This window comes from Dasypus novemcinctus, chromosome 9 (assembly GCF_030445035.2).
Source record: "Dasypus novemcinctus isolate mDasNov1 chromosome 9, mDasNov1.1.hap2, whole genome shotgun sequence".
NCBI lineage: Eukaryota > Metazoa > Chordata > Mammalia > Cingulata > Dasypodidae > Dasypus > Dasypus novemcinctus.
In genome coordinates, this window is record NC_080681.1 from 99,913,085 (window position 1) to 99,938,245 (window position 25,161).

Below are 25,161 nucleotides of genomic sequence, written 5' to 3' on the forward strand. Positions count from 1 at the left end.
CTAGGCCGAGGTGCTGAGTGACAGAGCAATGGCAGTGAAGCGCCTAGAACAGGGCCTGCGCCCTGCGCCCTGGGTGTGGACTGCCCAGCACAGGCCTGGCACCTGGCGGGGACTCAAAAAGCCCTTATTTCTTTCTCCTTTTCCTTATTCCTGTGCCTTTTCTTTCTGAGATGTGGGGAAGGAAGGAGAGAAGGGAGGGAGAGACATGCTCACCAAAGAAAATCTCATTTGGATGGATGTTGTCTTTGGGTTCAAAAGGCAAAACCCCAGACAGGCAGGCACTGTCCGGAGAGGCGGGCGAGGCGGGCAGGGAGCGCCTGGGGAAGGTTTCTCATTAGTGCTCAGACACAGCCTGTTGGCTGAATTAGCTCCAAGATGCCCTTTATCAGCAGGGCACACAGGTGGAATTCCACGGTGTGCCTGGGAGCCACAAACACCCCTCCACCAGTGAGCACAGCACACCCCTCATGAAACACCTGCACATGGCCACGCTTACATGGCTATGTGCACAGTGCTGCACACACAGGGGTGGTGGCTTTGCTTTGTTCCCTGCTGTTCCCCTCCTGTCCAGAAAGGTGCCTGTTGCCTGGTTAGACCTCAATTTCTATTTATTGAATAAATGATGGGTGAAATGCATGCACCTGCAAAGAGAGACACACACATCTACACTCCCCTAGTTTCTTCCCAAAAGTACAGGAGAGAAGAGACACATAAAGGCATCCATTACAACATTGTGAGAAGTGCTTTAACAGATACATGACAGAGAAGGGAGTGTCAAATTTTGCCAGAGAGACACCCAGAGAAGGTGATAATTTAGCTAGGTCTTGAAGGATGTGTAGGAGTTCACCAAAGGGAGATGAGGAGGAGAGACCTGAGGCAGCAGGCACAGAGAATGCACTCGACCTTTGTGAAAGATGGTGGAAGAGCAGTAGAGAGTAGGCTAGACTGGCTTTGGGAGCTCCGCAAGGCAAGGTGGCTGGAAGGTCAGTGAGGCCTGGAATGTAGGCTAAGGAGTTCAGATTTATCTTGTGTGCAGAGGGAGGCACGGGAGACCTCTAAACAAGGAGGTGACATGGTCAGATTGGTGTGTTTAGAAAGCTCCCTCTGTCAAGAGAAGAATGTGGATTGGAGGAGTTTGTGACCCCAGTAAAAATGTTGCCATGATTTAGGCAAAAGATGAGCGAGAGGGTTGGGTTTGGGAAATGGTTGGTGGGAGGACTGTTGCTTTCAGGGACTGCTGGACGTAGGGCTGAGATGGTGGTAGACCCAGGACGGTCCCCAGCCCTCTGCTTTGGGTGGTTCAGCAATAGAGGGGCAGTAGAGAAAGCAGGTTCTTTGGTGGGGGGTGGAGAAGGTAACAGGTTCTGTACAGATGTTTGTGGAGTTGAGTTAGTGTTGAGTGGGCTGACTGCAAGGCTCTGGGGGTCCAGTAGGTGGCAGTAATGGCTGGAGACCTACTCGGAGGGTCCTCAGCCTTGAAGGGGTGGTGGGAACCCCAGGTGTGGGCCAGGTGGCCTTGAGAGAGAACGCTGAGTGTCAAGACAAACGCCTCCAGGAGGAGCTCTGGGAACGCCAACATTTTAGGAAACAGGCAAGATCTGAGACCAGGGAAGATGGCGGAGCTGGTCGGGGGCCATTGGTAACTTCTGCCAGAGTAATTTCAGCAGAGCAGTGGGGTCGGAAGCTGGAGAGCAGTGGGGTTGAGAAAATGCAGGCTGCACCATTCCATGGGCCTTTTAGGGAAGGTGAAAGGCAGGACATGGCCAGAGGGAGAGAAGGGCTTTTCCTTCAGGGGATTCAGGAGCAGCTGCATAGACAGATCCAGCTGACCTGTAAGTGGATCCTGCTTTCCACCTGCCAGCCCCGCCCCTCCTGCTCTGCTCTTCCCTGGATCTCCAGCCTCTAACTGACACGTTCTGTCCCCCAGATCCTCAGGCCAGGATTCTTGCCTCCAGTCACCATGTGTGGACATGTTTTCTGGTTCAGGCTGGCCTCCTCCATCAGCTCCAGTTGCCTGAGACAGTCCTAGCCTCCCACCAGGTTAGGTGCTCAGCCGGCCTGTGGGCCAGGATGCTAAGATGGTGCCCGTTCCATCCACTGGGAAAGCAGAAAGGCCAGAATAAGGAGCAATATAGATGTCAGCGTCACCGTTAAGCACCAACCCTGTGCCAGACACCAAGGCCAATGCTTCACTATGCATCATGCGAGCAGCAACCACCTGCTCTTGTGTTGCCCCTCGCCAATCAGTTCTCTACACACAGCAGAGGCACCTTTGGAAAGTGCAACTCATATTTTAAAAAAATCTATCCAAAGCTTTTCAGTGGCTCCTTGTTGCTCTTGAAATAAAATCCCATATTGCTAACATCACCTGTATAAAGCCCCACCTCTACCTCCTTCTTTGTTCTCAGCCCTGCTGATGTTTGTACCTTGGCCTTTCCTTCACCTGAAGCTTCTTCCCACCTTAGGACCTCTGCACCTGCCCTGATATTCTTTCCTCTGCTTCCCTGAGTTAGCATCCACTCAAGCTTCAGACCTCGATTTTATACCACTGTCTCAGGATCCTTCTCTGACTCCCTGAAACTAGACCAGGTTCTTCATTATACATTCTCTTGGCAAGGTGCTTCTCCTATGTGACTCAATCACAACTTCACAATTGTGTTTACAGTCTTCTCTTTTAGACTGCAGTTGTCAAGAGGACTAGGTGTTGGAGGTTGGACCATGGGAATCATGCCCACTGATCTCTCTCAGCCATCTGGCACAGCCTCTGACATGTAGTAGGGTAGGTGCTTAATGAATATTTGTGGGTGAATGAATGATTCTGTCTATTGAGAAAAAGGGAGCCAAGCACGTAGCCGACTCCTTGGGGGTGAAGGTGGTGAAGCATTAGCATGTTAACACGGGCTCTGGAGCTGGGCTGCCTAAATCTCAGCTCCTGCTCTCCTGCTGTGCAATCCTGGGCAAGTCCCAGCCTCTCTGGGTCTCAGTTTCTTGATCTGGATCGTGTAAGGATTAGATGAATGAAAGGATAGGTGAATGAAAATATGTAAAACACGTATGCTGGTGTGCATAATAAACACTCGATAAATTAGCTATTGTCCTCAGCTAGGACCAATATCCAGGAATGAGACCGAGTTTATGCTGCTTTCTGTTTTATTTCCCTCATTATTTGGGGATAGTGTTTGGAAGAGTCTATTTCAGCTCTGCTTGGGGGAGGTGTATGGAGAGGTAAATGGCCCCATGGGCCAGCTGGCCAGTCCTTTAACTATCATTGGAAGGACATGGAGAAGTCGCAGGTCCGGTTCCTGCCTCTCGGGGAGATCCAGACACTGATTCTGGGAAAGAGCAGGACCAGGGCCCCAGGAGAGAGCTTCCTTCTGCAGAAGATCTGGTCTACTGTGGCATTCTGGGCTGGGTTTAGCAGGAGAGCCTGTTCCTTCTCAGAGGTTAGAGTTCAGCCCATGCTGGGAGTTTTTTTTCTCATGGAAGTTAAATGAGTTGGGAGTTCTGTCCCTGAAGGCAGTCTTGGTGCCTGATTATTATTTATTATTTACTTTCATTTTATTGTATTTATTTATTTTTGCTGAGGAATGGGAGTTGGGGGATGCCCAGGAAGGAGGTAGGGAGGCACAGCAGACAAGAGGCAGAGTTGGGAAAGGGTGGAGAGCTGTGTAACAGAACCCACACAGACCTGGGCTCAGGTTCCACCTTGTCTACTAACCGTATGGCCTTGGCCAAATCATTTTTCTGCTCCTAGTCTTAGCTTCCCTTGGGTACCACTGGGGAGTGACAGAGCTGTGGTGGGGAGTCACGGAGAGGACCCATGTAAAGCATGACTTCCAGTCGGCATGCCCCATGCCTTCCTTTCCTTCCCTGCTCTGCGGGCTGTTGCACTCTAGTCTGGGGGGTGGGCATTCTTATTTTTGTCCTGGGGCTCCCAGAGGGGACCAGTGGTCATGCCCTTCACTTGCTTGTCCTCCTGGGCCCTTAGCCCCACCCTCCATTCTGCCTGTGCCCCTGAGCTTGGCCTGAGGAGTGGGGACTGAGCTGTGGGCTCCTGGTCTCTCCCTACTATTTCTGAGGCTCTGGATGGAATGGGTGATGGCAGCAGTTGCAATAAGAGACCCGTCATTGCTGAGGCTGGGGGCTCCATGCTTCACCCTTCCTCCATCCCTCTAGCAGGGACATTGCTGGCCCCAATCACCTAATGCCCTGCTGTCCCTGGGCAGCTTGTCTCAGTGCCCCTTTGGGGCTTCCCTTGTAGAGACTCAGGGACAGATGAGCAGTTCTTGCGACTTTGGGCACTGGCCACCACATCTCTCTTGCTACCATTTTAGGTCAGGGATCTCCTGTTTTGGCTGTTGCCTGGATGCTCTGACTCTCTGGTTGGTTGTGGCCTAGTGTGGGGACCATGTGGTTTACTGGAAACAATCAGATTGATCTGGGTTTTAGATCTTGTTCCATCAAATGGTCGATACATGTAGCAGGTGCTGCCAGTTTCCACCGCATATCTCCTTGGCATGTTCCATTTCAGTGATGGAGAGACCTTGGTATAGCATGGGGATTTACAGAAGTCTGGTCCAATGTGCAACTGCCAGCACGTCTGTGTGTGGGAATTAACACCCACACACAGGCTTCTGTTAGTGATTGATGGAGTGAGGGCATACATTCTCCAGCTCCCTCACCCTTTGGGTGGAGCAATGCTGAGGTGGCCAGAAGGATTAAACTCAGTTGCCATGGAGGTAACTTGCTCAATTACTCATTCTTTACTGGCATCCTCTCTGTCTCATTTCCCATTCCCCTACCAACATTTCCTGGGATCGCCTCCCAAATAAACAACTTGCACACAAATCCTCCTCTCAGTCGGCATCTGGTGGAGCCCCAACTGAGACAGTATCTCTTGTTTGAACAGAATAGCAATCTCATTTCCTGGGAAAGCCTCCATCCTTAGTCTAACCAGCCCTATCTCCTCATGAAGCCTGCTTTCTTGTTGACTCTTGAATGGCCCAACGATGGGAATGGCTCAAAATTGAGTTAATCATTTCCAGTGCCCCACAGAGATGCACTTACTTAGTTGATTGGTCCAATGTGGCAACTCAATCCCAGCTGACCTAGGAAGGGTCCTTCCCGGGGACCTTTGAGATTGAGCCTCAGTTCCTCTCTGACAGTAACGCAATGAGAAGTGAGGCTCTGGACTTGCTGTTGGCCTGTGTGTGGACATGATGCTCTGCTGTATGACAGTGGTTCCAATCCAGAAGAGGAAGCAGAAACAAGAGACAAGCAAGTGAGCACTTGGAAAACTTTCATGTCCCCAGCTCCATTGGTCTTTGCAACCCAGCAATATTGTTTTCCTTTCTGTGTACGTATAAGCCACTACATCATCCCTTTGGCCGAAGGCAATTTAATTTAGGCTTCTGTCATTGCAAACAGGAATATTGTGTGACCATGGGTTTGCCATTTAATAGTGCCTGGTGCATAGTAGGTGTTTAATAAATACTCCTTGACTGACTTATGCCCTGTGGACCTCACTTCCCTCACTTGTGAGTTCGGCTTGATAATAGCTTTCATATAGAGTTATTGAAAAGATAAAATGGCAACATGAAAGGGAGAGGGCTTTGCCAGCCATGAGGCATCAGACCCAAGCAGAGAGCTCCATCGCACCTAGTCAGCCATGGAGGATGCCAGGGAGGGCGAGGCAGGGTGGGTGAGGCGCTGCCAGGGCAGGGCAGCTGCCGGCCAGTGAGGGCTACATGAAGACGATGATGATGATGGAGTGGAATGGGAGGAATGGCTTGAAGGGTGAAAGGACTTTTTTTTTTTCTTTTGAGAGAATCAATAAGAAGGACAGAGAAGGGAATTAGTGTTTATTGACTCTCTGTTACACAGCCTGCATACATCCTAGCTTCTTGGTATATAGCTCCTTGCATACATCAGAGAGTACAAACTAGTAACCCGGAGGCAAATGTTTTTCTTGGCCTTCGTGGTGCTAAAGAAACATTTCAATTAAGTGTCAACATATACAAATCTGGTGATTCCTCATAAAAACATGTTTGGGGTTGCTCTTGAAGAATGGGGAGGTGCAGCAACATGGGGCCACATGCCCCCAGGTGTCAAGGACTGGGGCTGAGGAGCAGGCCCTGGAGGTGGGCTTCCCCTCTTCTGTTTGCCACTGTTCCCACCAGCCCTCCTCACTAACGCGTGCTGCTCGTCTGGCTCCAGTGGGCATTTGAGATTTTAATCCCGGACATTCTCAACCCATCTTCCCCAAAACCCTGCAAGGTGGATGTCCTTATCCCATTTTACAGGTGATAAAACTGAGGGTCAGAGGTGAAGTGATTGGCTCCAGGTCACACAGTTAGGGAACAATGGAGCTGAGATTATAATTCAGGTCTTACCAACCCAAAGCCCCACAGCAGGGGAGATGGTCCGGCTATCTGTGGATGGGGTGGGAGGAAGTAGAGAGGTTTGGTATCATTGATGGGGACAGGGGCACTGTGGATAGAGGTGGGCGAACTGGAAAAGGGTGGGAATTTTGGGGAGGGGGGATGATACAGTCGGACAGCTCAGGTCTAGACTGAAGCCTGTCCAGGTGAAGGGGTCCACTCCCAGGTAACTTTTAGGACATTGAAGCTGGGTCTGGGGTTCTGAGGTAAACAGAGAAATGTGCAATTGTGTCTGAAGATTTCTTGGGAGTGAGGCAAAGGGAGGGTTCAAGCCAACTTCCAGGCAGCTTGAGAGCCTGATGGCTGGCGCTTCAGGGGATCAGGAGTGGGCAGTGGGCGGGGGGATGGCATGTCCAGTTATGGAGGTTTGAGTTTGAGAGGCCAGAGGGCTCGGTGGCAGAACAAGGCTGGAGGGAAGGCCTGCTGGAGATAATGGCCCAGTGATTAAGTCGAGATGCCCAGGACAAACAAAAGGGCCAAGGCCTGGGGTGTTGGGGGCAACCCTGCCTTGCTCTTTGGCAGAGGTTGGAGGGATGCCCCGCCCCCCCGACCTTCTGCAAGGTAATGAGGTCCCCCACCCTTCCCCACCCAGCAGGGCCCTCCATAATCGGCTTCCCTGGGGATGTCTGAGCGAAATGGATGAGCGTGAGGCAGGCAGGGAAGGAGGGAGGGAAAACTGGTTATTGCTTCCCCTCAGCTCCAAGTGGATAATTACGCAGCTCTCTGAGCCCCAGGACTGGGTCAGGAGGCAATCCATAGACAGCCTCTCAAAATTAATGGGACTCCAAGGGGTGTGGTGGGAGGGAGAAGGGCCAAGGCCAAGTGAGACTGAGGTGAGGTGAACTAAAGACTGGAAGCGCCTGTGTCTGATATAATCTGAGATGCAGGGTCTGAAATAGAGATGGAGGCAAAAAGCAAGGAAACAGAAGTCTAGAGAGGTTAAGCCACCTGCTCAGAGTCACATAGCAGTTAAGCTGGGGTTGGGTGTCTGTCTGTCTGCCTCCAGAGCTCATGATCTTAACCCATTTGGTAGTGTGGCCTTTGTCCACTGGGGGAACTGAACGCGAAACAGGCCTGTGGTTAACCCTGGGACAAAGCTGCTTCTGGTCTGAACTCGGTCTAGTTCTCAGGAAAAGCTTTGACTCCTGGGGCTGGTGAAGGAAGGAAAAGAGTCAGCACCACTTGTCCAAGCTTCAGCTCAGGCTGGGGACCTCCCTAACCCTTTGGAACTAAGCGCCCCTTCTCTGTAACTCCAGCGTGCTGTGCACCTTCTATCTAGACCCTGTCGTCTAGGTAAGTGTCTCATTTTCATATCAGGCCTTGAGCCCCTGGTACAGAATGCTCAGTAAATTTAGAAATGGACAGGGGCTGTGAGTGGGGCAAGCCTGCTACATCTCCTACATGCAGCCAGCCTGGTGGCTGTTGACTTTCTCTAGCTTCTAACCTGTTGGGGATCCTGAGCTAGAGACTCATTGTAAGGAAAGGAAAGGGCCTCAGGGTGCAGGGTTCTGTGTGTGCATGTCTGTGAGTGGGGGGAGAGGTGATTCTACTTCCCCCAGCACCCCGCAGCTGAGGCTGATCTTTGGTGTGTTTCAGGAGCCCAGGGCTGTGGTCCCATGTCTGGCCTTCACGGTGGTGGCGGGAGAAGGCTTCTCCCCACCTCGGCAGACCATGGATGGATGTGTGGGTTTTCAGGGGGAAAGCAGTGGCTTTGCCGCAGAATCAGGGCTCATAGAGCATTCTAGAAGACTCTCACTGAGTCTGGGTGAGGGAGCCAGAGGGCGAGTGGAAGGAAGGCGGGAGAGCTGCAAAGCCCGAACTTCTCCCGCCCCGTCTGTGGAGCCCCTGAACCAGCTCAGCTCAGGATCCTGGAAGCGTCTCTGGATGCCCAGCTCATTGGTGGAAGAGCGACCAGGAAAGGACCGAGGAGGCTGGTGGGAGGTGGCTCGGGCCTTCCGGAGGAAGAGGCCGGAGGAGGTGGAATCCCAACTGCAAACACAGGTGTCTGCTTGGTGCCAGAAACTGTCCTTTTAGTACCAATAACAACCCAAAGAGGAGCTGTGATTGCCATCATTCCCCTTTTACAGGTGAGGAAACTGAGGCTTAAGGAGGTGAAGTAACGTTTGTTCTGTCCATTTTGAACACGCCAAGATGACTTCAATTTTGGGGCTTTGCACTGGCACTGCCTGCAGTGCTCTTTCCTCAAATCTTCATGTGCCCAGCCTGATAGTTCTTTCCTGCTGCATAACAAATTTCCCCCCAATCTTAATAACTCAAAATGACAGATATTTATTATCTCAGAGCTTCTGTGGGTCAAGAAGATGGGAGCAGCTTCATGGCCACATTATGACTTTCATGGGAGTCAGGCATTTTGGGCTTTATTGGCCCATTCTTCTCAAAAGACTGTGAAAAAAATGTATATATAATGTCTGTGTTGGTATAAACATAGCTATATTAATATTATATATTAAAACATTTTCTTTGACCTAAAAGTTCATTTTTCTTCTGATTTTAAAAGAAAGGAAAACATTTTTCTTGGGTCCTGAAAGTACTATGGGCCCTGGGCCCAGAGCCTGCTGGGCCGGTGGATGTCAGCTGAATGGCTTAGCCGGTGATTTGGCTCAGGCTCTCTCATTTGGCTGTGGTCAGGATGTCGGCTGGAGCCGCTGTCTTCCCAAGGCTTGACTGAGGTTGGAGGATCTGCTTCCGAGATGGTGTGGGAGGCAGGAGGCATTGGTGTCCAGCCATGTGGGCCTCTCCATGTGGCCACTTGAGTACGTAAGGACATGGCTGCTGATTCCCCTAGGGGGAACGATCCAGGAGAGAGAGAGAGAGAGAGAGCAAGGAGGAAGCCGTCATGACTTCTATGCCCTAATCCTAGAGGTGGTGCATGGTCAACATATCATTCCTTCTGGCACATTCTACTCACTAGAAGTGAGTCACTAAGTACAACTGCACTTTTTTTTTAGGAGGCACCAGGAATTGAACTTGGGACCTCGTCCAAGGGAAGCAGTCACTCAACCACTGAGCTACACCCACTCTCCTCCTTTTATTTGAGACTCCACTTTTTGAAGACAGTGGGCATATCTTAAAGACTCTGGATGTATTTTGAAACCATCACACTTGGCTTTAGAGAGGCCTTCCCTGGCCACCCAATTTAGCCTCCATTTCACCCTCGCTGTGTTCTCTAGTACTTCACTTTGTTTATCACTATCTGAAATGACCTTGTTCATTCATTTGATTACTTGTTTAATGTCTGTCTGCTCCAACCAGAAGGAGAGGGATGTTGTCTGTCCATTACCTGCTATTGGCCTGGTCTAAGTGCAGTGCCAGGTACCTATGAAGCTCCCCATAGTTAGTGAAGGAAGGAAGGAGTGAATGAATGTGGTGGTGATGGCAGAACCGGGAATCACTTCCAGTGGGTAGTGGAGGGGATCTATACAGAGAGGCTGAAACTCTAATGGGTTTATTGTCCTGGGATTTTTCCTGAAGACCCTGGGGTTAGGCAAGGATGGTGTGTATTGGGAGGCCCAGTAGGTAAGAGCAGGGGGCAGCAGTAAGAGAATGAGAAGCCTGGAGAGGCTGGCTGACCAGAGGGCATGGGTTACCCTGTGAGCAGGGATCCCAGAATTCAGGGTCTAATGGGGAAGACAGGCCCTGGAGCAGGTAAATTACAATGGTAGGACATGCAAAATGGAAGTGTGTTCAAGATCCATTAGACTGGTTCCTGATACTGTCTCTACCGACTGAGGCCCTTGCTCTTGGGCCCACACTTGACTGGACCTTGCTCACTTGCTGGGGTTGTTATGTGGGCGGCCGGGTGGAGTGGGTAGGAAGGTGGGCTCAGGCTGCTGGCTTGTTGCAAGACTAGCCCACCTGCTTGTGCTGCTCTGTTCAGCCTCTGGGTGGCAACAGACACCTAGGCTTGGTGGTAGCGCCCCAGCTTCCAGAGGCCTCTGCCAGCCCAGTGCAGGCTTGTTCTCTGCTCCCACTTCCAGCTCCTGGTGGGCCAGAAGCTGCTGGGTGGGACGGAAGGGTCCTCAGGCCAAAGGGTTGGGGCATTCCAGCCTGTACCCTTCCTTCTGAATTCTTTCTCCTACTTGTCCCTCAACCTCAGCTAGTGTCATTTTCTCTCCTATGAGTCTTTCTGGAAGATGAGAACAGAGAGGTGCACTGGGGCCAGAACTTGTCTGACTTTGAAGGTCTTGTGAAAGCACTTGGAATTTACCCTAAGGGCAATGGAAATTGCACTGAAATGTTTGAAGCAGGGGTGTGGCAGGATCAAATTTGTGAGTTTAAGAAGTCACTTTGGCAAAGAAGCACAAGTGGGAAGAAAGCACAAAGTTAAGACCAAGCTGCTGCAATAGTCATGGTAGGAGAAGGCGAGGTCTGAGAAGAACCAGCTAGGTGGCTTAGCGGATGGTGTATACCTGGGACGTGAGGCATCCTGGGGAAGCAATGGGCTGGGCATGGTGGTGGGCAGTGCTGGGCCCTCGAATGAGCACACAGCTCCTGTGGGGATCTTAGAGCACAAGGCCTGGGTTTGAGGTCAGGACCACCTCCATGAGTGTGGCAGCCCATCATTCTAGATGGACCGGCTGGCCAGGAAGGCTGTCAGGGCTGTGAATCAGGAATGGGGGCCAGGGACCCAGAATGGAGCACAAGTGGGGCATTGGCCTTGGGACAAAGTGACATCTCTGACCAGACCTGGGATCAGAAGGGTAGCTGGCCCTAGGGCACCTACAGCCTGTCCCTCCATGCGTGTAGGCTCCAAAGGTGTTGCCACCAGACATCAGGAATGGGTTGGGAAGCCCCAGAACACTGGTTTGGGCTTGGCCTTGATGGAGAGTTGACCGTAGTCCTATGCTTTCCTACCTGGGGCTGAATCCCTGGTCACTACGAGCTTTTCCCTCTGCCACTTGCTCTCACCCTCCCTGGCTCCAGGTCCTCCTCCAGGGCCTGGTGAGGACAGGTGGCCTTGTGCCCAGAGACTGCAGTTTGGCTGGGTCTAGCAGAGTGCCTGGCTGCTTCCCAGGACTCAGGGAAGGGGATTACTCCTGCTTTGGCTCCAGACTCTAGCTGTAGATTGAGAAGGGTTCATCACCCAGCCTCCAGGAAGGTTTGGAATTGTGCTCCTTGCCCTCTTCATCAGCCTATTACCCACGCCTTGAGCACTCTACCCCTGCTAGCTTTTCCCTGGCCAACTCCTAGTTCTCTTTGAGGTCTCAGCCTAAATGTCATTCCCTTAGAAACAATTTTAGTAGTCCCCCTTTATTCTTACTCACATAACTCTTTGTGGTTCCTGCAGCAAACTTCTTACAAATTATAATTCTATTTTTACATGCGTGTTTCATTCTTCTTTTTTCCCCTTATTTATTTGCAAGTTTCTTTAACATGACCGTCTGAGTAGACTGGAAGCTTCTTGTAGGCAGGGAGCATGTCTGTTTACTCATCTTTGTATCCCCAGGCTCTAGCCTTATGTCTGGGGCATTGTGTCACTCCACAAATGCTTGTTGAATGGGAGAACAAAAGAGAGTAAGAACGAATGCTTTTTGGATGGCCCTGGGGACACCTTAGGTATGTTGGGAATTCATAAAGCCTCAGAGTTAATCTGGCACCTTTCCAGATTGTCATTTTTACATGATGGTAAGGAACTGTAAGTGTTATATTTACTTCTTAATTGAATGTTTTACAAGATAGAAGTAATACATGTTCCTTGTCAAAATTCAATCAATATGCATTCTTTTTATATTAAAACAAATCCCAACATATTATGGAGTAAAATGTAAAGTTCAGCAGAATTTTAAAGGGAAAATATAAGGCTTTGGAGACATTTTGAGCATTAGAGGGACCAGACTGACCGGTGGTCCAGGCCTCTGCAGGCATGAGGTTGCTCCTGGGGTGAGAACACTTTTGGGGAAGAGTCAGAGAAGCTCTTGTTAGGCGATTGCGCTGCCCCTTGATGTTGTGGCTCAAAGCACAGGGGCTGACTCTCACAGAGGGCGCTGCGTCAGGCTGGACTCAGAGAGAAAGCAAACACTGGCCCTTCCTGCTGGCAGACGCTGGGCAGGAGCCCAGGGGAGAGAAGTGTTTACGTGAAGGAGCAGAGATTGGAGATTACGAAGGAATTCTGGGGACTATCGGGAAGGAAAGCTTGGTGAGGAAATACCAAGAACCTTGAAAACAGCCCAAGGTGCAGAGTACACTTCCTGGGAAGGGTTCCTGGTACAGAGAAGCTGTTACAGAGGCCCAGGGCTGCCTGCCCAGGGCCGGGGCCTTCCAATCTGCAGAGAATGGGGTGTGGTGTGTGGGGGGTGGGTGTCTCTTGGCTTGCCTGGGTGGGCAACGGCACAGCAGTTTTTGGAGATCAGTGTTTTGTGCAAAATGTACAACACAGAGTGGAATAAAGAGCATGGACCTGGAGCCTAACAGTCTGGGTTTGAATCCCCACTCTGCCACTTTTAGTTAAGTGAACTTCCCTCTCCGAGCCTCAGTTTCTCTATCTGTAAAAGGGGGATTCTGAGCTCCATCTCTGAGGAGATTGTAAAGACTGTAAGGATTACTTTAGGACTTGGTGCTCTGCCCATTAGGATCAACTGGGCAGTGTTTAAAAAACCCTGATGGCTGGGCTTCACCCCAGACCAAGTGAATGAGAATCTCTGGGAGATTCCCAGCGTCTAGTCCGTTTTCAACGTGCCCCAGGTGAGTCTGTGTTCAGTGGGAGGGAAGATCCAAACCTGCAAGAGGTGATCCAAACCGAATCCTTGTCTCCAGCTGAGGAGGCAGTTGATGTTTCCCAATTAATCCACCACAGCCTCTTCGGCTCCGTGGGCCGTCAACAAGCTGCCTTTGTGTGTCTAATTGGGCTGCTGCCTCCTCTTAGCTTGTCTGCTCTGTGTCTGGGCCTGACTGTGTCTGGGAGAATGGAGCAAGCACAAGGCAGAAGACTCAGTGAGCCCGTGGGGATGCAGCCTGCCTTCTGTCCAGGGGTCTCTGGTGTGACGGACAGACATGGACAGAGAGGGACACAGAGGCGGGGGAGCCAGTCAGAGCGAGGCGCTCCCCTCCAACCCCCCACTGAGATGGACGCGGTGCATAAACATGGGCTGTGACAGAATCACCTTGGGGGAGGTGGGGAAGTCCGCCCTGAATTCCCAGGGGATGCTGCTGGTCCAGGGGCATTCTGCGAATCACTGGTGTAAGAGAGGCCCTGAAAGAAGTCAGACCAGCCAGCCGGCAGACAGACAGAAGCAGAGGCAGAGAAACCCGGATGCGCCTTGCGCCCGGTCACACGTGTCACACGTGTTCAGAGCCCGAGAGAGACTTGGAGAAACAGGCAGGGGGAGATGAGGCAGCTCCCCAGCCCCGCAGGCAGGCTCTGGGCTAGAGACACCGAGGGGCCGAGAGACCCGTACCCACGTGAGCCAGGAGACTGGGATCCGGAAATGCAGATCCAGGGAGAAGACCTGAGGCTCCGAGAGCCGCTGGCCCCTCCCTGGCCCCTCATCCAGGCCAGGGCATTTCAAGATACCTCAGGAAAGACAGCGATAGATTGGCTCAAAGACAGACAGCAAAACTGCAGAGAAAAAGACTGAGTGGAGGACAGGGAGGCAGGTAGAAACTCAGAGCGTGTGTGAACCAGGGTGACGGCGCAGGACCCCCGGGAGAGCCCCTCTGGGATGCGCCGGCGCCAGTTCCTGCCGACTGGATTTGTTAGTCATTCAGGGCAGTTGCCAGCCGGTTGTACAACCCTTGATGGTTTGAGTTTGGCTGTGGTGGGAGTCTTTATACCCTGTCATGACCCTTGGGCTGCAGAGCCTGGGGTGGCTTTAAACACGGTGGACCCTCTTTTCTGACCTGCGTTCAGCTCTGCTGGGACTCTGCCCTCCAGTCAAAGGCCGGTTCCACTCCCCCTCCTCCAGGAAGCCTTCCTGACTACTCTGTCCATGGGGCTCTTGTCTCTGAGTATCTGCAGTCCCAGCTTCTTGGCTTTCTGTGGATTTTTCAGTGCTTTGTCTAATTGTTTCTAGGGCAACTCTGGGTTAAGTACGATCCACTTTCGGGTCCTCATTGTCCCCAGGTGTAAAAAGGGGATGGGAGTAGGCTGAATCATCCCCAGGACCCTTCCATTTGAAATAATTGGTTTTGTTCTCCCTTTCCCATCCTTTTTTGGGGATCATATTCCCTGGTCCTTGAATATACATGTCATAAAATGAACATGAGATGAAAATACAAGTAGATATTACAGTGTTGTTTTTGTTTTTTGTTTTTTCTCCCCTGGGAGACCCCTGCTCTAGTCTGTGAGTTCCTTGAAGGCAACTCTGTCTCCTGGGCTCCAGACTCGATTTGCTTGGCTGGGGCAGCTGTTCTGCAATTATTGGATAATAACAGTATTTGAACATCTCCTTGGCTCAGTATCTTGCTAAGTGCTTTAGATGAATGAACATTTTTAAGTTCCACAACAAGCCTCTGAGTGGGTACCATAATCGTCTCTACTTTTCCAAATGGCACAGAGATGGAAAATAACTTGCCTGATATCATGGAGCTTGTAACTGGGGTTGTGGGATTTGAACCCAGAGCAGTCCGGTCCCGCCACCATGCTCTTGTCACCAGTTAAGGGTGACCGGGGAATTTTCTGCCTCTTAGGCCTGGCGCCCCAGCCTATGTGCTTCTAGGTGGTGGAGGCTATTGCCATATATATTCATTAGAACCATTGTTGCCACTTCTAAATATTCTCTGAGAACTTCCTGTGTCCTGTGCCAGGAGCTGTACCCGCATTACTTCATTACCATCTTCTCCGAGGCTCTCAAGGTCAGTATGCTTGTCCTCGAAAAGCCTGAACCTGAGAGGCAGAGCCCTCCCCTGGGGCCCGCTGGGGCCACGCTCACGCAGCCCCGACTGAGCAGGAAGGGACATTTACCCATAAACACATTAAGCGATGCATCAAGTTGCCCTAGAAACTAGACTCTAGTTAAGTGCCTGAAAAGTAATTATAAACTCCAGAATATCTCTCAGTCGAGCAGGTGGCTGGAAAATTAGAAATCTATTTCTGAGACACCTTCTGCTTTCCAGAAAGGCTGAGGTTGTGTTTCAGGCAGGGGAGAGTGATGGTGGCTTCACCAGAGTGTGTGCGTGCATGCGTGAGTGCACACGTGTGTGTGACAGGGTGCAGTAGCTGGGGGCTGAGGGAGAGGAGACGCCAGTCTGGGGGTGTAGCTGTCATGCCTGCCCTTCCCTGGTGCTCCCTGCAGTGCGGAGGCGTCAAAGCGCCTCCTCTCTGGTGTCACCCCCGAGAGCTGGGTTGCTAGGACACCGGAGCCAAGAAGATGCCAGCTGATTTGCCAAACAATTTTTTTCCCCCAATTAGGAATAATTAGACAAAGGGAGAAAGTGTGCATTTCGATGGTGGCAAAAACAGGCTTGGATCAGGGGGACCCTGAGCAGTCTTTAGGCAGGTGGCCTGGAGTGTTAGCCCTCTGGGGGGAGGGGAGAGGGAACTCACGGTTATTCCGTGTCTCGCACGTGCCAGAAGGCAGGTGGGCCACCTCACAGGCATCCTCCTCTTTCTGCTCACAACAAGGTGGGGAACAGGGTCCCCACATTGCCCTCGAGCTACTCTGGTCTGCTCCCTCCCCAAACTTCTTAGGGTCCTTACATGCCCTTCCTTCTGCTGGGGTGCTTTTAAAAATTTTTTATTTTTATTTTATTAGAGAAGTTTTGGGTTTACAGAACAATTATGCATAAAATACAGGATTTCCATACACTACCCTATTATTAACACCCTGCATTGGTGTGATAACTTTGTTGCAATTGATGAAAGTGCGTTTTTATAAGTCCATGGTTTAATTTAGGGTTCTTTGTGTTGTGTAGTTTCATGGATTAAAAAAAATTTTTTTTTATTCTAGTACCCTATATACACAGCCAAACATTTCATGTTTTAACCATATTCAGATATATATTTCAGTGCTACTAATTACTTACAATGTTGTGCTACTATCACCACCATGCTTTACTAAAACTTTCTATCGTCCCAAATTGAAATTCTCTCTATATTAAGCTTTAACTTCCTATTCCTTACCCCTTCCCATCCATGGTAACCTATATGCTAGATTCTGGCTCTATGAGTTTCCTTATTCTAATTATTTCATATCAGGAAGAATAAATAATATTTGTCCTTTCGTGTCTGGCTTATTTCACTCAACATGATGTCTTCAAGGGACATCCATGCTGTCACATGTCAGAACTTCATTCCTTTTATGGCTGAATAATATTCCATTGTTTGTATATATCACATTTTGTTTATCCATTTATCAACTGATGGGTACTTGGGATACTTCCATCTTTTGGCAATTGTGAATAATGCTGCTATAAATATCAGTGTGCAAATATCTGTTCAAGTCCCTGCTTTTAATTTTTTGGGGGTATATATTTAGAAGTGGGACTGCTGGGTCATATGATAAATCCATATTTAACTTTCTGAGGATTGACCAATCTTCCCATCAGCAGTGAATGAGTGTTCCTATTTCTCAAGTCCTTTCCAACACTTGTAATTTTTTGTTTTTGGTTGTTTTAAAAGTAACCATTATAGTGAGTGTGAAATGGTATCTTATTGTGCTTTTGATTTGTATTTCTCTGATGGTTAATGATGTTGAGCATTTTTTTAATGTACATTTTGGCCAGTTGTACATCTTCTTTGGAGAAATGTTTATTCAAGTCTTTTGCCCATTTTTAAATTGGGTTGTTTGCCTTTTTGTTGTTCAATTGAATGACTTCTTTATATATTCTGGATATTAAATCCTTGCTCATTGCTAATGTATTGAAACACTACTGATTTTTGCATGTTGAACTTGTACTCTGCCACTTTGCTGAATTCATTTATTAGCTCTAGGAGATTTGTTTGGATTTTTCAGGATTTTCTGTATATAGGCTCATCTGCAAACAGGGAAAGTTTTGCTTTTTCCTTTCCAGTCTGGATGCCTTTTATTTATTTTTTCTTGCCTAATTTTTCTGGCAGGAACTTCTAATACAATGTTGGATAACAGTGTTGACCTTGACCTTGGATTTCCTTGTCTTATTCCTGATCTTAGAGAGAAAACTTTCAGTCTTTCACCATCAAGTATTATGTTAGCTGTGGGTTTTCCATATATGCCCTTCATCATATTGTAGAAGTTTCCTTTTATTCCTATTGTTCTAAGTGTTTTTATCAAGAAAGGGTGCTGGGTTCTGTCTAATGCCTTTTCCATATCAATTGAGATGATCTTGTGTTTTTCCCCCTTTGTTCTGTTAATGTGGCATTTTACATTAACTGATTTTCTTACGTTGAACCACTCTTGCATTCCTGGGATAAATCCCACTTGACTATGGTGTATATTTCTTTTAATGTACTGTTGGATTAATTTTGCTTTTTAAAAATGTAATATTCTGAGGTTCTGGTACGTTGCATTGTTAAACACTGAAATGGAGGCATTTCTCGTTAGTGTACCACTGTTATTTTAGTATTTTTCAAAATTCTAAATCATTTCTGAAGACTGCCTAGAGTTCTATGCTACATTAAGATTTCCATCTGAATAAAGGTGCACTGATTTAGAAAGTGTTCTAAGCATCTCCTGGCCCTCTGTGAGACCCTTCCTTAGGTATCTTATTGTAGTTTTAATTCCCACACCCTGGGTAATAGCGAGGATGAGTGGCTGAGGCTCTTTCTGTGTGTTTCGGTCATTTGTATTTTCTTTAAAGTCACTTTGGGTCTCCGATGGACTCTGCCCTTAAACTGGAAGGTGGGAGTGGTAGGACTTTAAAGAGAGTGGGTCTTTAAAAGAGCTTTGGTAAGGGGACATATGGGAGATGAGGAGCACGAAGTTGTAGGGAGGTTCTAGACCAAATTCCCAGCCCTTCTCCACTTTCCCCACCGATTTACTTAACAAACGCTCTGTATAGAACTTAACATGTGCCAGGCAACATTCTAAGCACTTTATACAGGTAAACTAAATTATTCTTCAGAACAACCCATTGAAGTGGGTCCTATCATTATCCCTGCTATAGACAAGGGCACAGAGATGATAAACAACTTGCTCGAGGCCCCGTTGCTAGTGAGGACAGAGCAGGATTGGACCCAGGCAGTTTAGTGCCAGAGTCCGTGAACTTACCACTGCATGAGGCTGCATTTCATCGGCTAAATTACCTCTGATCTCGCCATCCTTTTTCCTCCTGAGCTATTGCCTTCCCCTCGGGGCCTGCTCTGTCCTTCCTGATAATTAATTTTGACCAGGACCTTCTTCCCCCATCATCCTACCCAGCGACATCCAAACCAGAGGGACTGAGGAACCCTAGCCATGGACCCTTGGTCCTGTCTCGATGGAGCAGTGCCTGGGGACCATGTGTGGACCTCAGTGGTGATGCTCGTTTGTATTTAACAAGCTGCTCCGTTGAGTACTAATATTTTAGTACCATGTAAACTAATTACTGAAATAAACCATTGGTCGTTTTGCTCTAAAATTGCTGTCTTTGGGTCAGGGATCAGAGCCTGCTTAATCATTAGGCCATTTGGGCAGTGACCTGGAGCACACGTCTGTAAGGAATTTCAGACATCAGTGGAATAAATTAGGAATCAACTGAGGTTTCCACGTAAGACTCTATACATAGCTGGCAGAATATAAATGAGTCCTAATTTTGCAAAAATAGGCAAAATCCTCAGAGGGAACACCAGGCCACACCTCTGACATACATTATTTCTTTTACTCCTAGGAGCAGTTCTAAGATGAATGTATTATTCTGCATATTTTGCAGATGAGGCAGTTGGGACCCAGAAAGGCTTGGCAATCTGCCCCAAGTCACACAGCTAGTAAGAGGCAGAGCTGGGGTGTGACCCTGGGATTCCCTGTGCCCAGGACCTGTGCTTTTAGTCTAGTTGCTGTGCTGCTAGGAGAAGATGGGTGGGCCCTGGTGAGGAAGAGGTCCTGTCCTCCTCACCTTTCCATCTCACCGCCAATGTGGGGCAAGGTGCCTGCTGCGAACCCATGTTGCAGACAATGGGAAGCTGTCTGCCACAAGAGGCACAAGCATCTTGGTTGTGAGGAAAGGGGAAGGGAGGGTGTGTGACGAGAAGGATTCAAGAAAGAAGTAATGTTTGAATTGGGTCTTTAATCTGCAGAGGGTATATCTGTTTTTATGACTATGTGCACGTATGTGAGTTCATCCAATTACTACTTGCTGAGAAGCTATGGGGTGCTAGACGCCAGGGTAGATCCAGAGTACCTGTTGATGACTAGAAGAGAGATTGCCCCTGACCACTCGAAGCTACAGTCCAGGGTGGCGTTGCCCAAGAGAACTTCCTTGGAAATGCCCACGCTGTCCAGTGCAGTGGTCACTAGCCACAGGTGGCTGTTGAGCACTTGAAATGCGGCTAGTGTACCTGAGGAACTGAATTTTTCATTTCATTGACTTTTAGTGAATTTAGAAGTGCTTATGGTGATAAGTGCTATGCAGGAAACAAATAGGATACAGTGGGAAGGGAATAATGGGGAGTATCCTATTTTGATTGGGTAATCAGGGAAGACCTCTCTGAGGAGGTGACATTTCAACAGAGAACCTAAAGGATGAGTGTGGGTCATAGAGAGAGTCAGGGAAAGAGCCACTGCAGCAGAGGGAACAGTATATGGAAAGGCCTCAAGGTAGGAAAGGGGTTGGTATGTTGAGCCAGTGAAAGGAGCTCCGTGTGGCTAGAGTGTAGTGGATGAGGCGAGGGCGTCGAGGGGCGGGGGTCAGGGGAGGGGGCGTGAGATGAGGTGGGGACCTGAGAGTCAGGGTCTGATCACGGAGGCTTCGAAGACCTGGGTAAGGAGTTTGCATTTCCCTTAACGTGCAACAGGGAGCCACGGAAAGGCCTTTGGCTCTGGCTGCTGGCCGGAGGGTGGATTGCAGGCAGCAGCAGGGGAAGTGAGCAGAGGGAAGGGGCTATCCAGTGGTCCAGGAGACAGACGGTGGCACGGAGCAGAGTGATGGCTATGGGGATGAGAGGAGTGATTCCATTCCAGACATGCTCTGGGGGCAAAAATGGCAGGCTTCACAGGCGAATGGATTTGGACGGCGAGGAAGAAATGGAATCAAAGGTGACGCTCAGGGTTTTTCTCTTCATTTTCAGAGAAGAAAGGAAAAATCAAAAACAAAAACAAAACAACCAACAAAGCAAGAGCCCAGCTGTTGGAGGGTCATCCGGATGGCTGTTGAAGTCTGCAGGAATAGAACATTTGTTTGGTTATGTTGTATCTTTGTGGAGGTGGACTGAGTATGTGTGTACACTGTGTTCTGTGTGGGTGAGTGTGCATTGATGTTTGTGCACATGTCTGTGCTTTGGGTAGAGTAAATGCATACATTTGGTGTGGGATGAGCATGTATGCATATCAGCATATTCATATATTTTGGATGAGTGTGTGTGAATGTGCACACACATTGTGTTGATGTGGGTGGGGTCAGCGTGTGTGAATGTGAACATCTGTGTGTGTCTGTGTGTATGGGTCTCTCTGATCCAGGGAGAGCCCGGACCTGGGTTTTTCTCCTGAGATGTGTAGAAAGGAGGTGTGTGTGTATGCATCTGTGTGTGTGCAGGGGTGAAGGGGTGTACATGCTTGTGGGGTGACTATGTGTGCATGTGTGGGTGCAGCAAGTGCGCACATGTAGGGCTGAATGTGTTAGCACATCCCTACACAAGGGATGAGTGTGTGTGTAGAACCTGTGTATATGCATCTTTTTTGGGGGGCTGTGTGTACAGATTTACATGCGTTGGTCTGTGGGGAGGGTGCATGTGCATGTGTGCACAGGTGTGGAATGAGTTTGTTCCAGGGACAGGTGTGAATGGGTGTGTGTGTCCATCTCTGTACAGTGAGTGTGCCTGCGTGTACCCTTTGGGGTTGCCGTGCTGTCAAGTCACAGATGCAGCAGCTTGCTGAATGTATTATGACATGTTTATAGGTCTCTCAACCTTAATGCATTTTAAATTTCCAACCAAGGCGATCCCGGTGGATTGCAGAGCCATTTGTTTCTTGCTCTGCTTTAAAAAGAGTTTTCAGAGTAAGATCCCTTCTGCCTCCACCCTGGTCACCCTCCTGATTCTGCAGATCTGCAGGTGGAAAGAAGACACAGACTTGGGTTCCAAAACAGTGTGGGTGGGTTGGAGGCACTGAAGGGAGCTGGGGAGATGGTCTCTTTGTGGAGAAGGTGGAGGCTGGGGTGTAACGGGGATGAGGAGATGGGCAGGTACCGAAGGACCCCGTCCCGTCTCCTCTGTGGCCTCCCTTTCTATACTGCCCATCTGAGGCCCTCGGCCCTCTGCGTCTCACCATACACACTCTTCCTGGGCGACTTAACCCCTTGCCGCTCTGAGGCAACTCCTGATGGTGAATTCCACTTACCAGAAGGTAAAGTCCTTCCCAGTGTTGTAATGGGTGGCCCTGGAGAACTGCTTGTGCACCTCTGACAACCACGAGCATCCACCGCTCCCCTCCTGTTGCTTTCCAAGCCGCTATGGTGATGTCTCCTGTCCCCATTGAAATCCACAGTGTCAGCAGTGTCCCCAAGGCTGGAGAGACCATAACGCCTGCTCCTCACGTGTGTGCTGAGGGCCTGAGGGGCTGCCTCTGACTCAGCTGCTTTCAGGGATCCACGGAGGGAGGAGAGAAACAGCATCTCAAACTTCAGCTTGTTTTTCCCCAGGCCTTAGGCACAAGGCCGCTGGGCTGGCGCTGGGGCTCTGAATGGCATTGGCACAGCTGAGCTCAGCATCGCACCTCCCCGGCCTTTGCACCTACCTCTGGGCCTCCAGTCTCCCTTCCTCAGGATGAGTTTTCCCTGGGGACTCCATTTGTACTTCTCACCAAGGGATTGGCCTCTGCCCGGGACCTCTGCATCCTTGAGCCCACCTCTCTGGCTTCCCCACTCTCTAGCCAGCAGGGTCTCATTCGAAACAAGATCATCATGATACATTTTTCCAGTCTTGAACTGAACTTGACCTGGGCCTGGCAGCAGGCGCTGTGACTTGAGTCTGCAGGCTCTGGGGGTCTCTCTTCTGATCTTTGTCAGCCACAAGACTTGAAGGACCCACACTCACACCCACGGGGATAAGCGTCCAATCTGGGTCTCCTTAATGTGGCTTCCAGGTCCAGGCCTTGCCTTGTCCCTTGGACTTAGCTTTTTAAGAAACTGGCTTTAATGTTTTGGTAGCAATGCTATGACTTACCATGGTGGAGTGACAAGGTAGTTTAATGGCTAAGAGCATAGACTATGGAGCCTGAATGCCTGGGTTTTCTCCTGTCTTTGTCATTTGCTGACTGTGTCACTGGGCAAGATGTTTAACCCCTCTGTTCTGTCATTCTGTAAAATGTGGCAATAATAGTATTCACTTGGTAGGGTTGTAATGGGGATAAGATGGGTTAATATATGCAAAATATTTACAACAGTCCTCAACACATAGTAGGTGTAAACATTATTATTTTTATTAAACATTTTTATAATGGAGAACAAAGAAAAGTTCATACCAAAATGCTATCACTCAGGGACCTTCTTCCAGACATTTCTGGGCAGAAGCACTCATGGTTTTATGTAAATGTGATTTATGATATGTGTTATTCAGATACTTTTTTCACTTAACCATATGCCTTGGAGATTTTCCATATCAATCCATATAACTCTACTTCATTCTTTGAAAATTAATATTAATGAACTATAATTTATTTGCCTAATCCATCACCTGCTTGTGGGCATGGAGGTTGTTTCCAGTTTTCCTCCATTATAAACAAGTAACACTGTGGGTACTTGCTTGTGCATATGTCCTTTTGAATTTGGGCTATTGTCTCCTTGGGATGAATTCTGAAAGTGGGAATGCTGGGTCAAAGAGTATGTATATTTTGCATTGTGACATATATGGCCAAGCTGCCCTTTGGGAAGATTGTACCAATTTACATTCTCTCTATCAATGATGCCTTCTTGTTGAATCTTTTAATGTTGATTCTGGGTCTCCCATCAGGTCTACTGTGTGCCCTGAGGTGAGGCCATGTGAATGTAGGAAGAAGCTGGGCAAATGTCTTTTATCAGTCCTTGAGATCATGAGCTGCTGGGAAAGTATTGCACTCAGGGTATTTCCTGAATGTGGCAATTTAGGTGCATGGTACAGCTGCTGCAGCTCTTCCTGAAGCAGAAAGGGTGAACCACGATGCATGAGGAAGCCTGTTGAAAGATGACTTGATGAATATTAAGCGTTGTTCTCTCCAGGCTGCAGATTGAAGCGTCCTGGTTGATTTGACCTGATTTTGCTTGTGAGTAGAGGCTTCAAGTGGCAGCATACCCTTTTCAGTGATGGCTACAATAACTACCATCCCCATGCTTATCTTGCTATACCCCATCAAGAATTGGAGTCCAATTCCCCTTCTGTTGAATCTTGGTGGGCTGGTGACTGCTTCACCCAACTGAGTATGGCAAAAGTGATGCCTTTCCCCAAATCCTGAATCACAAATTTATGAGCAAAATCAGATGGCTGTTGTTTTCTTATTCCACTAAGTTTGTTACATAGTCATGGTAAATGAAACATTTAGCCACCACTTTTTGGAGAAGACCATCCATAGAAGTGCAGCAATTTTGCCACCTTGTACTTTCATTGAGTCACAGTACACACAACTGCAACTCTAAAAAGTTTTTCTTCCATGCTCTGGAATTTATGCTCCCCAGTTTAGCACAGCGTATTAGTCAGCCAAAGGGGTGCTGATGCAAAATGCTAGAAATTGGTGGGTTTTTTTTTTTTTGAAGATTTGTTTTTATTTATTTCTCTCCCCTTTCCCCTCCATCCCTGTTGTCTGCTCTCTGTGTCCATTTGCTGTGTGTTCTTCTCTGTCTGCTTGCATTCTTGTCAGTGGCACCGGGAATCTGTCTCTTTTTGTTGAGTCATCTTGCTGCATCAGCTTGCCGCGTGTGCGGCGCCACTCCTGGGTGGGCTGCACCTTTTTGTGCAAGGAGGCTCTCCTTGGGGGGCACATTCCTTGTGCATGGGGCTTCCCTATGTGGGGACACCCTGTGTGGCATGGTACTCCTTGTGTGCAGCAGCACTGTGCATGGGCCAGCTTACCACATGGGTCAGGAGACCCTGGGTACCGAACCCTGGACCTCTTATATGGTAGGCAGATGCTCTATTAGTTAAGCCACATCTGCTTCCCTTGGTTGGTTTTTATAAATGGTATTTATTTGGGCTAGGAGCTTGCAGATACCAGGCCATAAGCATAGGTTACATCCCTCACCAAAGTCTTATTTTCACATCTTGGAGCAAGTTAGCTGTTGACGTCTGTGAGGGTTCAGGCTTCCTGGGTTCCTCCCTTCCTGGGGCTTGCTTCTCTTTCCTCTGTGGGCTTACTTCCCGGGGCTCCAGCATCAAACTCCAACATCAAAAACCCCCAACTCAGTCTTTTGCCATGCCTTTTATCTGTGAGTCCCACCCACCATGGGGTGGGGACTCAATGTGCTACTGATGTGGTCCAATCAAAGCCCTCATCATAACTTAATCATACCCAGGTACAGACCAGATTACATACATAATGAAATAACTATTTTTGGAATTCATAACCATATCAAACTGCTACACTCCACTCTCTGAATTCCAAAAAGACATTACAATATTTGAAAAAGCCTTAAATCAGTAACAATGCAAGTACTAAATCACATCACAATCAATTTAAAGAAATACAGT